Source organism: Bos javanicus, chromosome 4 (assembly GCF_032452875.1).
Source record: "Bos javanicus breed banteng chromosome 4, ARS-OSU_banteng_1.0, whole genome shotgun sequence".
Lineage (NCBI taxonomy): Eukaryota > Metazoa > Chordata > Mammalia > Artiodactyla > Bovidae > Bos > Bos javanicus.
Window position 1 is genome coordinate 86,862,588 of NC_083871.1, and position 13,602 is coordinate 86,876,189.

General features: G+C 38.3%; 1 protein-coding gene across 6 annotated transcripts in view; it reads left to right on the forward strand.

Annotated features, from left to right (window-relative positions):
* The window catches only part of PTPRZ1 (protein tyrosine phosphatase receptor type Z1), a 208,435-nt gene that overhangs the window by 612 nt on the left and 194,221 nt on the right, over nt 1-13,602 (forward strand). The gene's annotated exons all lie outside the window — the stretch shown is intronic.

Here is a 13,602-nt window from a genome sequence, read left to right on the forward strand (position 1 = left end):
TGTTTTTCTGTACTTTTAATTTCGTCACATTCAAGTCTGGGCATTACTTTAAAGAAAAAAAAAAAGTTTTAATCAAAATTTCCGTCAACGTTCTGCCACTGCTGCCAACGTCAGATAGATAGGTTGATACTTATTGGGATTCATCTTAAACCCACCACCTTCCAGGTTACACCTTTAATATTGAAACTGCCTTCTGAAAAAGCCAGGTAGAATACTTACCTGGAATGCAGATCCAAGTGTTCCCAGCATTTTCTGCGAGAATTATAAAACTAGATTTTTGTATTCTGTTAACGAAATGTCTTTTTTCCTTCGTGAAGATGTTCTATTATGATGGAATATAATAGGTTTGGAGGCATTAACCTGAAAGGTAGAAGATGTACCCCTGTTTGTGAGTACTGGTACTTGACTTGTTTTTCAGTTAGAGGATCCTAATTTGTTTTCTAGGTTGCTCATAATGAAATAGATATTAACCTATGTTTTTCACCCAAGAGATGGTGCTGCTCTTGGCATGGTGATCTTTACAAAAAGAAATAATTTCCATGTTCTAACTAATGGGAATTGCATTGTAAATATGGTGATAGTTGACAATAGCATGCCAGATACATGGACATGATTTAAATTCTAAAAGCTTTAGGAAAGTGCTCAGGGATGATGTGATGCACATGGTTGACATTTCAAGACTTGCAGGAAATCTGGTCCTGGTTTTCTCTAAAACCATACAATTGATTCTGGTGAGGGGAAGACATTTTTTGAAAGTGCTGCGGTCATCGAATACACACCTGTTGAATTAACGTTTCTGTTATAGATCTGTGTTAACAATAAAGCTAGATTCTCCTGGTACTTAAAATCTCAGTGTAATATAAAAATAAACCAGAGAATATTTATTTGTATGCCACCTAAACCACATGCCCTGAGTATATTGTGAAGTTTTAAAATTGAGATATAATTTGCATGGCATAATTCATCTTTTTAAATTGTTGAGTTCAGTGGGTATTAGTATATTCACAAAGTTGTGCAGCCTTCCTCATTTACTTATAAAACATTGTAATCAGCCCCCAAAGAAACTTCCATGAACAATCATTCCTCATTCTCTCTGACCCTAGCTCTGGCAATCACTAATCTACTTTCTTTTTCTATGGATGTATCTATTCTGAGCATTTATATAAATAGGACCATATGATATGTGGCCTCTGGTGTCTGGCTTCATTCACATAGCATAGTGTTTTCAAGATTCATTCATGTTGTAGCGTGTATGAGTACTTCATTCCCTTTTGTGGCTGAATCCTATTGCATTTCAATACACCATGTTTTGCAAAGGCTTTTCTCAGTAAAGCATTATTAGTAGTAGCCTGTTGCTTGATGTTTATAGATTTCAGCTTATTGTACATTTTCTTTAATGCTTTGATGATATAAAATTTAACTGGAAAGAATTAAATGAGTTATTTAAGAATATCACAAGTTTATGTGATGATATTGAATGTGAGCTTGCATTAGAACTCAGAATGAGTTTTTTGAGAGTGGCAGGTAAACACTTTCATATCCCTTCCCGCTTTAACAAAGTTGGCGTTTTACATTGTTGCTTACATGGCTTTGGGGCCATGGCTACCTTAGACGGAATGAATATTTGATCTCAGGATAGCACATTTTGAAAAACGAGAGCACATTAGCTACAAATAAGTTTGGTCTCCACTTCAATTATTTTCCTCTCAGCGTCCACTAGCGAATTTGTGGATGTGTTTTATTACTCATCTTTAAAGTCTTTGGAGCCAATGAGAGGACAGGCATGTGTCGTATATGCTCAGGAAGATCCGCCCACTGAGACTTGCTGTGCAGGTTGACGGCTCCAATCCTTACCATTATCCAGAACAAGATGTAGAATTCATAAGGTGTTCATTGTTAGCAATTTAGAATGTCATAATGACCTTATCCAGAGAAGGCAATGGCACCCCACTCCAGTACTCTTGCCTGAAAAATCCCATGGACGGAGGAGCCTGGTAGGCTGCAGTCCACGGGGTCGCTGAGGGTCGGACATGACTGAGCGACTTCACTTTCACTTTTCACTTTCATGCATTGGAGAAGGAAATGGCAACCCACTCCAGTGTTCTTGCCTGGAGAATCCCAGGGACAGGAGAGCCTGGTGGGCTCCTGTCTACAGGATCACACAGAGTCAGACACGACTGAAATGACTTAGCAACAATGACCTTAGCACTTTTTGTCTCCAAAATGTCCTGATATTTTGAATTGGACATAGGGACCAATTGCTTATTTTAAATAACTCTCCAAACAGAAAACTCTTCATCAGATTATTTGGAGTAAAACGAATTCTTTCTTTCAAAATGACTACTAGAGATCATTTTAGTTCAGATGGTAAAGAATCTGCCTGCAATGTAGGAGACCCAGGTTCGATCCCTGGGTCAAGAAGATCCCCTGGAGAAGGGAATGGCTACCATTTCCAGTATTCTTGCCTGGAGAATCCTATGGACAGAGGAGCCTGGCGGGCTACAGTCAGTCCATAGGATCGCAAAGAGTTGGACACAACTGAGCAACACTTTCACTTTTCATGGGTTTTGGGGGGGAGGGGGAGTAAGTGGGGGCGTTAAAACTATCTGTGAGTTCATCTATTTGTATAATCATATCAAGATTGGCCTGAGGCCTCAAATGTTTTTGCCAAAATTAGTTAGATCACAGTTCTTAAACTTTAGGGCACATCAGAGTCACCAGGAGAGCTTGTTAGAGCACACATTGTGGGGGCCCACCCCGAAGAGTTTCTGATTCAGTAGGTCTGGGGTGGGGCCAAGTATCTCAATGTCTAACAAATCCCCATGATATACAGGTGCTACCAGTCCAGGTCCACACTTTGACAGCTGCAGAGCTAGTTTGACATTTAAATGTCCATAAAGTTTCTGGACTATTAACAGTTTTTCACTGTGGACTTGATTTCTGATACCTGACAATATTATTTTTTAAAAAATCACATGAGGAACACAATATGTAATGTTATTCAACTGAAGATGATTCTTTATCCAAGAGGCAGAAAATAAAGATGACTCCAAGTTAATTCCCTAAGTGAATTTGGACGTTCTCTAAAATAATTGAGAGGCTTTCTATGAGGTGGAGAACTAATGTAATGATTGTATAACTCTATTATTTAATTATGACCCACCAAACAGGTAATGGGAAAATCTACAGTCGCTTCCTGTAAGGAGGCTTAACTATGAGTCATGGAGGAGAAGTAGGTATGTGAGGAGCGTCTTAAGGAGGAATAGTTTCTTTCAACTAATGAGAATTCAGAATCTTTGAATTAAGTGAGTTATAGCCATGCAAGGTACACTAAACTAAAATGTTTAAATAGTACTGTTAAATTTGAATCAAATTCTGAACTTTTACGTCATGTATTACTGCTTTAAGGGCCACATTAACTACAAATTATACCCAGTTCCTCTGCAAGAATTAATTGCTTAATTTATCTTGAGTGTGAAATCAGTACAATCCAGTATGTTGTGGCTCTCAGCTTGGTCTATTTATCTTCAGAAGACAGATTGTAACCAGGGACAGAAAATATTCTTGCCTTTCCTCTCCCAATAATAACTAGTCTCCATTCAAAAAATTAATTACTTTTGATTTGCAGAGTAGTAATTTTCTTTATTTCATCTCTCTCTCCTTTTTATGTAGACTATAGACTATTCACTTATGTTCACATGTCTGCACTAGACGTTTGGGAACTTGCTGATAATTTTATGTTGTGGGAATTTTGCTTCTGGCAAAAATACAGATTTTTCTGGAAGCATGAACTGCATTTCTTCATTCCGCTGACTCTGAGGAGATTTGAGTTTTGTCTTACCTGGTAGCATTGCTTGACTACTGACTCGCCAACTGTTTAGACTGTTGTATGGAAATGAACCTCCCTCCTTCAGGATGAGAGGACCTCAGAGGAAGAGTTTGATTGAGAAGATGAGCTTGTGTTTTAGTTCTGTTTACCATGTACTCAGAGCTTGCCAGGTGCAGACCCAGTGCTGAACAAGTTACATAGATTTGCTCATTTCACTCTTCCCCAAACTTTTTCAGATAGGTGTTTCATTTTACACATCTTTCAACTGAGGGAACTGAAGCACAGAGAAGTCAGATGACTTACCAAATGTCACACAGCCTGTCTCAGTCTGTGTGTTCTAACTCTCAAGTGTGAGACTCCTTTCATTCCTGGGAGATCAGTTTGCTGTTTGGAATTTACTAATTCATTTCATATAAGAGGTGATGCTACATTTCACGTTCCCATTTACTTTCTTGCAGATCTCCATTCATGACTTTTTCCATGTGCTCCCATATTACTTTCTGTCTCTCTCTTTTTTTAAAAGAAGGCATAATTTATCATTTCTAATGTACCATTGGAAAGTTTTGACAAATGCATGTAGTCAGGTAACAACCACCGTGATCCAAATATGGAAATTCCCATCCATACTGTTTTATTTATTTATTTTAATATATATTTATTTTAATATATATTTATTTTTGCTTGCATCGGGTCTTAGTTGCAGCAAGTGGGCTTCTCCTTCGTTGCAGTCGCTTAGTTGCCCTGCAGCATGTGGTATCTTAGTTCCCTGACCAGGGGTTGAACCCACGTCCCTTGCATTGGACAGTGGATTCTTAATCACTGGACCACCAGGGAACTCCCCATACTATTTTAACTACTCCTCCATTGCAAGTTTCCTAAGTACCTGGCATCTGGTAGGCACTGATAATTAAGCAGCACATCAGTGTCCAAAGTCCTAATACTCATTACCTTCAGTCCAGCTGATCTGAATCAGTCCCCACGTTGAACACCTCCTTTAAGTCTCACTTTGAAGATATTTTCTTCTTTTAGAACTAGTTGAGAATAAGTCTTCCAAAAATCTCTCTTAATGTGTTAAATATCTTAACTTTAAAATATTTTAAAATGTTTCCCACTTCATGAAGTGAGAATGCTAGAAGTCAGAACCAGTTTTAACTAGACATAGGTACTTCCGATTATGCTTTAACATTTAATGTCTTGTTGGGAGTAATTCCTGGCAGCAGCCACAAGTTACAAAAGGAAATCAGTTTTTATCTGAGTTTGTAATTCTTTGGAGGCGTGTATAACGTCCATACAGGCATTAAGGGACAAATTATTTGATCATATGGCACAGTCCTAAAACACTTCTATTTTAGAACCGTGCTATGCAGTGCCATGGCCACTAGGCGTAAGTGGCTGTTTAATTTGAAATTTATTGAAATGCATTGATTCAGTCCCTCATTCACGCCAGCCCCATTTCAAGTGCTTAGTGGGCATATGTAACTAGTGACTGCTGCATGGGGTAGTGCACACAGAGAATATTTCTATCTCTGCAGAAAGTCTATTAAACAGCGCTGCTTTAGAATCAAAAGTTGATCAAGTATTCGCTGCTTTAGAATCAAAAGTTGATAAAGTATTGATTGATAGTACTGATGAAAAGTCAACTCAGCTAAAAAGACTCCTAGAGTCATTAAAATTATTTGAAATGTAGACATGTTGATTATTTTTGGCCTGTGCTGTGTCAGCCATACAGAAATCACAGAGACATTCTGGTGGCTGGAAATAGAGCAGCCATAGATGAAGGAAGTTAAAGGGCCACTTTGTGGCCTTTATGGACTGGTTACTGGGAGAGAAAGAGATGAGCTGATGTCCCAGGAGTGATAGCTGCCACAACTCCTTTTCTGCATTTGTTCTAACATTCACTGTGTTGCTTTGCATGCCTCTGCCTGTCTCCCCTAGACAAGCTAGGCAAGCTTCTTGAGAGCAAAGACTGTGTTTCATTCGCCCTTTGACTTAGCTTTCTTGGACTTAGCACCTGTAATGGGTACTTAATAAATCTTTAATGCAGAAGGTCATAGAGAGACAGTACTGTGAGGCTTCTTAGTAATAGCTTTTTGCTGTTGAGATCAGCCAGTTTCCTCTGGCATTTCCTTCTTTTTGATTCTGATTTCAATTTGAAGTTAGGTCAGCCTTGATCTTTAGCCATCCATCTTTAACGCCACTCCTGGCACCAGACCTTCCTTTTCTTTGGTTCTCCCAGAAATGCACCTAAGCATCACCTAGATCCTGACGCTATCTGTGAATAAGAAGTACAGCCCGCATGACAGGTGCTGCAGGTGTAGTGGCAGAAGCAATTTTGAGTGAGCATTTAATAATTCTAGGTGAGTTGGCAGCGATGAAGCTCGGATATGTCCTGGGAGCAGGGCATCAAGCCAGTGTGTGTGTGTGTGTGTGCGCACGCATGTGCACATGCTCACATGCTTACCTGTTAGGGAGACAGGGCAGTGGGGGTGAGGGATGGTCAGTAGTCAGTAATGAAAAATGCAGTATCTTGATCCCATGAAGACAGTATTCTTAGTCAATCAGAAACCATCATGTTGGATGAAGTCTTCTCTGGTCAAGCTGGCCCTAAGAGGTAGTGGCCCAAGTCAGTTCTGGAATGCAGATCAATGACAGGAAGTGCAGTCACCTTGTGTCAATATTCGTGCTTTAGCAATCTGTCTGTTTTGTCATTAATCCCAGAGGTGATGTATTGCACCTAGTTCAGCCCTGCACAGAGCAGATATTCCACGAATATTTGAATTTAGTTGAATTCAAGTGGAACAGGGCATGGAATGAGTTAGAAATTTTCACAAGAGTCAAAAACAGAAAAAGAGATTTGCTCTTTGATTAGGATCTTTGCTGTATTTTCTTCTCACTCACCTTTTTTTTATTGGTTTCTGTTTCCTTTATACCCTACTTCCTTTGAGCAAGAATTTAAAGGTGAAAAGAAATTCAACATAGCTCAGCACTGTGATAAAGAGTTTGATAGGAAGGAAATTGATACTATTTGATATCCTTATTTAAAAATATTTTTGATGTGTTAATATAATTTGGGGAATTTGGTAGTTAACGTAATTTTTAAATTATGTATTAACATTTCTTTCTGCCTAAAAATTCTAATATGTTAACATGGGAAGAGTGTCTTTTTTTATTGTTTCTGATACTTCCACACAGATATTAGAGTAAATGTGATTAATCAGAGTCCTGGTTAATGGGAACTTTCTGGTTTCATTCAATAAGCAAGTATTAATTTATGTACACATTGACAAAAGTAAATTTTTTACAAGTTTCCTTGGAAATATTGTCTTTACATATTTGAAAAAAATGATTTATTAATTAGCAAGAAAGAAGGATTTTCTATTAAAATATTCATAAACAGTGTCCACTGGTACCTTTCCATTCTTGGAGAATCGTTCTAGCCTTCCCCACTTAAGTTCACAATTTTTCTGTTCTTTGACCATCACTGACCAAACTGCTTGTTTTTTGATGCCGAGAGCGCTAACGTATTTATTCAAAGATGGGTCTTCATACTAGACCTTTTGTTTGAGCTGATTAACTTAGTACCTTGAGCAGGAATAAAAGAAAATGTTGCTGTTTAGAATGCCCTCTTTTTGCAGAGATCCTGGTCACCACTAGAGTCCCAGTTATGTGTTTGGAATAACAAAATGCTGGCCAGATATAAGGAACTTTCTGGATTAGCTCACGGTTTTCAGTCACCTGGTCAGCAAATTAAAAATCATTTCTGTAATGACGTTTTTGCCCTTGCATTCTGACACTGCATCTTCTTGAATAGGACTCCTAAATGTGGCAACTCACCTGGCACACAGAATTGTGCAGAATCTTGGTCTGCCCGTTGGAGTGCACTGCACACATGATCTCCTCATCATGTTTGTTTTGGTGTGATAGAAGGTTGATAACCCTTGGTCTAGGTCAGTGGTTCTCAGTCATGGCTGTACTTTGAAATTGTCTGGTGTTAACGGGTCGAATGTTTATTTTCCCCCAACATTCTTCTTATGTTGAAAGCCTAACCCCTCAGTATGATGGTATTTGGAGGTGGGACCTTGGAGAGATCATTTGTTTTAGATGACATCATGAAAGTGGAATCCCGTTGATGAGATTAAGGCCCTCATAAGAAATGAGAGACCAGAGCGCTTTCTTTCTACCTAGTGAGAACACGGAGAGAAGGCAGCTGTCTGTAAGCCAGGAAAAGCACTTTCTCCAGGAACCAAATCTTCTAGCCCCTCGCACTTGGATTACTCAGTCTCTAAAACTGTAAGAAATAAATGTTTAAACCATCCAATCTATGGTATTTTTATAGCAGCCTGAGCTGACTGTATACTAGGGGAACTTTGAAAACATACTGATGTCTGGCCCCTACCCTGGATCAAGTACATGTGAGAGTGTGGGCCCCAGACATGAGTATTGTCTTAAAACTCCCCAGGTAGATTACAGAGTATGGCTGGTGTTTAAAATGACAGATCAGGGTCAACCTCGTGATACTACTAAATCTTAGTTCATTTTCCTTAAGGTAGCTATGTTGGCAAGTTTCATGCCATCCTAAAACAAAGCTAGTGCCACAGGACAAAGGCCCTGGAAAACTTCCCATCCCTCCCCCCTCTTCTTAAGGCAGTTTCAGTTTCAGAGTAACCCTAGGCGGAGGAGTATGGACTATAGTGGTTGACCTCATAGTCTTTGAAGTCCAGAGGAACTTCAGGAGGCCAGACAGTCTTGGAGTTGGTCCAGAGATTCAAGTCTGTCAGCAGGTGGGAGGATTACTGAACCACTTGGAGATGGGAGACTCGGGTGCGTTTATCAGGGCATGGACACATAGTATTGTTTGTTTTGTCAATAATACGTATTCTTACTGTTTAATTCAGTGGTTTGTTTTCTTTCTCCATGCATAATTTGTTAGAGTCAGGGTTATTGTTTTCTCTTATCTAGTAGATACAAGATCTAGCTGTATCTTTTCATTTCAGCAATTTATTTTGTGGGTGTGTTTTTTATATTACATTTTCATTATTTGCCAGGTCTAGGCTGTTTGTTTTTACCATATTTGAAAAGCACTAATAACCCCATTTTAAAGTTAACAAAGAACATTTTTAGATGGTCCAAATAACTTTTAATATTTTTAATCTTAAATGACTAAATGGTGAGAACACAAGCACGTATCAATTCATTGAATCTTTACTGAGCACACTGTTTGTGATAAATATTCTCCTAGAGAGAATATTCCTCTAGCATCTGTTAAACCTTTGGAAGAGAGAAAGATCCATACATAAGTAGCTCTCATACTTGGCAGAGTTTGTAGAATATAAAAGTGTGAGTTGTGTGAGAGTGTAGACTAAACTCACCTCTGGGAACAGTTCTAAGAGGAGATGGGGTTGGTGGAGATCCTGAAGGGTGAAAGGATAGGTCTTCAAGGGTCACTGTTTGGGAGGGTATTAGTGGTAAAAAGGATGGCATGCACAGAAGCATGGAATGAAAATAATAACGTGATGTTTTGAGGGAGGAACAAATTGGGAAGGGTGTGTATTAGTGGAATAGTTTTAAATGGTAGGTAGGATTTTGGAATTTATCCCATATATGAGGGGGAGCTATTGAAGCGTTTTGAGCAGTGGAATGACTCGAGTAGGTCTCTTTTCTTTAGGAAGATGACTTCAGTATATCAGTGTAGGGTGGATTGATGCAGAGTGAGACTAGGAATCAGGAAGCTCAGGTAAAAGACTGTTACCCTGTGTAATGGTGGAAATGTGATAGATCATTTGGAGGTATAATAAGACCCTCCTCTTTATATAGTAATTGAATGTTTAAAAGTATTTCAAATACATTGCCTCCTATGACATGTGTCATTGGTATGATGGCTCGGACTTGATGTCATTCTTACTTACTCTGGAGAGCAAGTCCTTGGTGGTCCTCGGTGGAATGTCCTCTCTGGAAAGGTGAAGATGTAGCTAGGACCGTTTAAAGTCAGAGAAATATCAGGGAAGGAGAAATGGAGGCAGCAAATACATACAGTTCTATAGAGTTTGATAATTGGAAGAAAGAGACATAGAGGAAGATAGTGTGAAGAGTGCTTATTTATTGACTAGTAGAACAACAAATTGGTTACCTCAAGACGGAGGAATTGATGGTAAACATTTCCTCAGAACTGATTAACTCAGCGCCTCGAGAAGTAATAAGAAGAAATAGTGCTGCTAAAAACGATCTATTTTTATTGATTTTAGTCACAACTCTTAAAAAAGCTTTTTTTTTTTTTTTTTAAGGATAGGAGGGATTTGAGTATATTCATGGTGTCAGGTTAACTTTAGTGTCTTATCAAAACTCTCTACTTCATTCACCTTTAAAATCCTTGTGTTTGGCCTTTTTAAAATGAGCACAGGTACATTGTGACATTTCAGTCAGCTGTCTGCCAGTAAGTAGGCTTTCTTAATATCCATGATTTCGGATTACTTGAAGGCTATCACATTCCTATCACATAAGCTGATACCTTTGTATACTGCTGGCAGCTGGTGTTTTACATAAAAACAGTGCAGTGGGAAAATGATCCAGAAAATAGTCTTCCTAGAATTTGTTTTAAAGTTGATTTTAGCAATCTTTTTCTTTCAAATCATGAAAGGTGGAATAGGATTTTATCTATTGTATATCTCTTAAGATGTATTAAGAATGCATGAAGTGGTAAATTAATGAATCATGAAGTTTCAGAAAAGGATAAAATGGCAGCTATCAAGGATAGAAATGTAAGCATATTTTCCTTGTGTAATGAAAAAATACAGCTATATTATGTTGTATGAGTTGAATGCAAGGCTTTTGTATTTAAAATGTATGGCTAAATGAATTCATGAGTAATATTTGGTACAGTCAAGTTTCCTTGGCTTTCAGAGTGGGGAAATGACATTTAGTATATATAATACTTTAGTATTATATAAATATATTTATAAGTATATATGCATATATTATGTTTGTGTGTGTGTGCATGCTCACTTGCTCAGTCATGCCTGACTCTTTGTGACTGCATGGACTGTAGCCCGATACTGGAGTGAGTCACCACTTCCTACTCCAGGGGATCTTCCCTACCCAGGGGTCAAACCCAGGTCTCTTGTGTCTCTGGCATTGGCAGGTGGATTCTATGCCACTGCACCACCTGGGAAGCCATATATTGTGTAGATATGCATATACACATGATAAATAAATATGGGTATATACTATACACACACACACACATGCATGTTTTCTTGCTTCTCAAAACTGATACTGACTTGTTAAGCATTCAAAGATGATATCTTTGGGAAAAATCATTAAGTATAATGAAAGGAATTGTCCAGGATATTTTAAGCCTGACTTTTCCTTCCTCCTGTGTAAAGAAAGGAGAGGAAGAAGGTCTGTCTTTTCCTGTGACCTGAATAAAGTGCTGTTCTCCAAAGGGGTTGAGTCCGGTTGTGATCAATGGAGCTCATTTCACCAACCTCACTGAACAGCCACTGTGTGCTTATCGCTGTGCTTGACTTCAGTAGTTTTTCTCTTTGAGGAGTTAATCTGATTACAGATATAAAACATAACCTAGTGGGAGCATATTAGAATAGAGAATAATGAAATACATGTTAGATTGTATGAATCAGATTTTAAGTCTGTGAAAGTCATTTAAAAATACAAAATAAAGATGTGAATTCATTTTAAAAAACGTCTCTGTGAGCAAATGAGCAGCAGTTCCTCTTTTTTGAACATGGAGCATTTAGTGTTTCATTCAGTAATTTTAAGCTTTTTTTGTATTCCCTTCAATATTCTACCCTACCACATTCGAAATAAGTAGCAAAATATATAGGCAAAATGTGCGGGTTAACACACTCTTGTATGTTCTCTTCAACATTACTTACTGCTAGGAAAATGTCACGTAATTTACATAGTTAAGTCTGTCCCGAGTTGAGGGTAACTTTTTGGTGGTGGCAGCTGCTATTCTGTGACAAAGGTAAACACTTGGTGCTACAATTCAAAGAAAGAATTGATATGCATATGATTCTTAGTTAAAAGTCTATCAGAATGGGACAGGAATTTTGGACATAGATAGCAGTGCTGTCTGCTAAATGGATTCCTGGAAAGAAGCACAAAGAATGAAGTCATGTTAAATTAGCCAGTATGGTTAGTGCATGTTGTCCTGAAATCCGTTATGAAGCAGTACAACCTGGGCATCATCCATCCTGCAAGAGAATATCCCATAATGCTTCTCTCTTGCCTGTGGTTCCAACTTATTTTCTTGCTAACTTTTCATTACATTTTAGTCATTTAGTATTCTTGGCAGAAGAGATCAAGAACACACAAGATGCTTCTTTGTTCCTCAATAGTTTATTCAGAATTTTACCCCAACCCCCTCCATCCCCCTCCAAAATGACTGAACATCCGTATAAAAGTATTCCGGTTCTGTACTTCCCAGGAACTTTTCAAGGTGGCTGTTTTCTCCTCTTCTCCCCCTTTCCTCCCCTCTCTACTCCATGTTTTAAAATTAGAATTTTACAGCATCTATTTGAAAAAATAAAAGAACTGTTAGTTTTTACAAACATGATGAGAGATTAAGTTATATTCAACACAATAGCTTTCAAGCAAGTGAAGATAAGAAAATGTTTAGCCAAATACTCTCTCTGCTAATGATAATGGCATATAAACCCTTTTACTGGGAGAGGGGTTGGGTCTTTTCTGAATGCTGGCAGAGAATGCGTACTTCCACATAGTGAGTTTTCCCTTTTCATACATGGGGAGTGCTGACTTTTTAAAACATGAGGCTTTGAGACTGTCATACACAGTCTGCTGGAGATTTGTTTGGGTGATTGCATTGCTGGAGAAAACTCACTGAAAGTAGGTCATCAAGAAAAGATTGATATAGACCTTTTGTGTGAAAGTAATTATGCTTGTTTATTGCATTCTGCTACATTCTAGTATGCCAGACTATGCAGTGCCAGTGAGAAAATATGTTCTCATCATCCCACTTAGGATTTGTAGTCTGCCGTTTAAGTTGCCGCTGATTGAACTTCCTAAGATTCTTATACCATACTCAATAACAAAGAATGAAAAGTTTTTGCATATTGCCTATGTTCTTGCAGCACCACCTGTAAATTCCAGACACATATATTGGTTGATCAAAACATATCTGGAAAGTTCCACCATATTAAATCTCTCTCTCTCTCAGGCATGCGTGCTTACACACACATAAATGCACACATACATGGGCCATGAATATAGCAACAAACACATCTCTTATTAATTTAGTAAATCCTCACCAAAATGCATACAGTTCAATAAACACACTATAGTCATTACTTACATGACATAAATCATTGCTTGTCGAAGGCCAGTGTTAAAAAGGCCTTTTGCAAGTTTAGAAACTTGCATCACAGGAGGAAGATTTTCCTCTTACTACTGTGTTTCTATAATTCTCAGGAAGAAATCCTCCTGCATCTAACCTCAGTAATGAAACACAATATAGGAATGAGGGTTTCCATCCCTGGAAACCATTGAGAAAACAATAGAACAGATTTTGTGTTGTTTTTATTGTTCCTACTCATTTTGGGGAAAGACCCGTAGGTTCATGTAACTCTTGATATCATATGGTGTCCTTAGGAAGACAAGCTGCTTCAAGACCTGAATTCAGGCTGCCTGTCCAGATTGTCCTGAACTTTCTCACCTGTAAGCCTTCATTTTGGCTCAGGGTTTTCCTTTTTCTTTGGTGGCTTGTTCCTGTCTGCATCCCTGGTTATTTTTCACCTCCA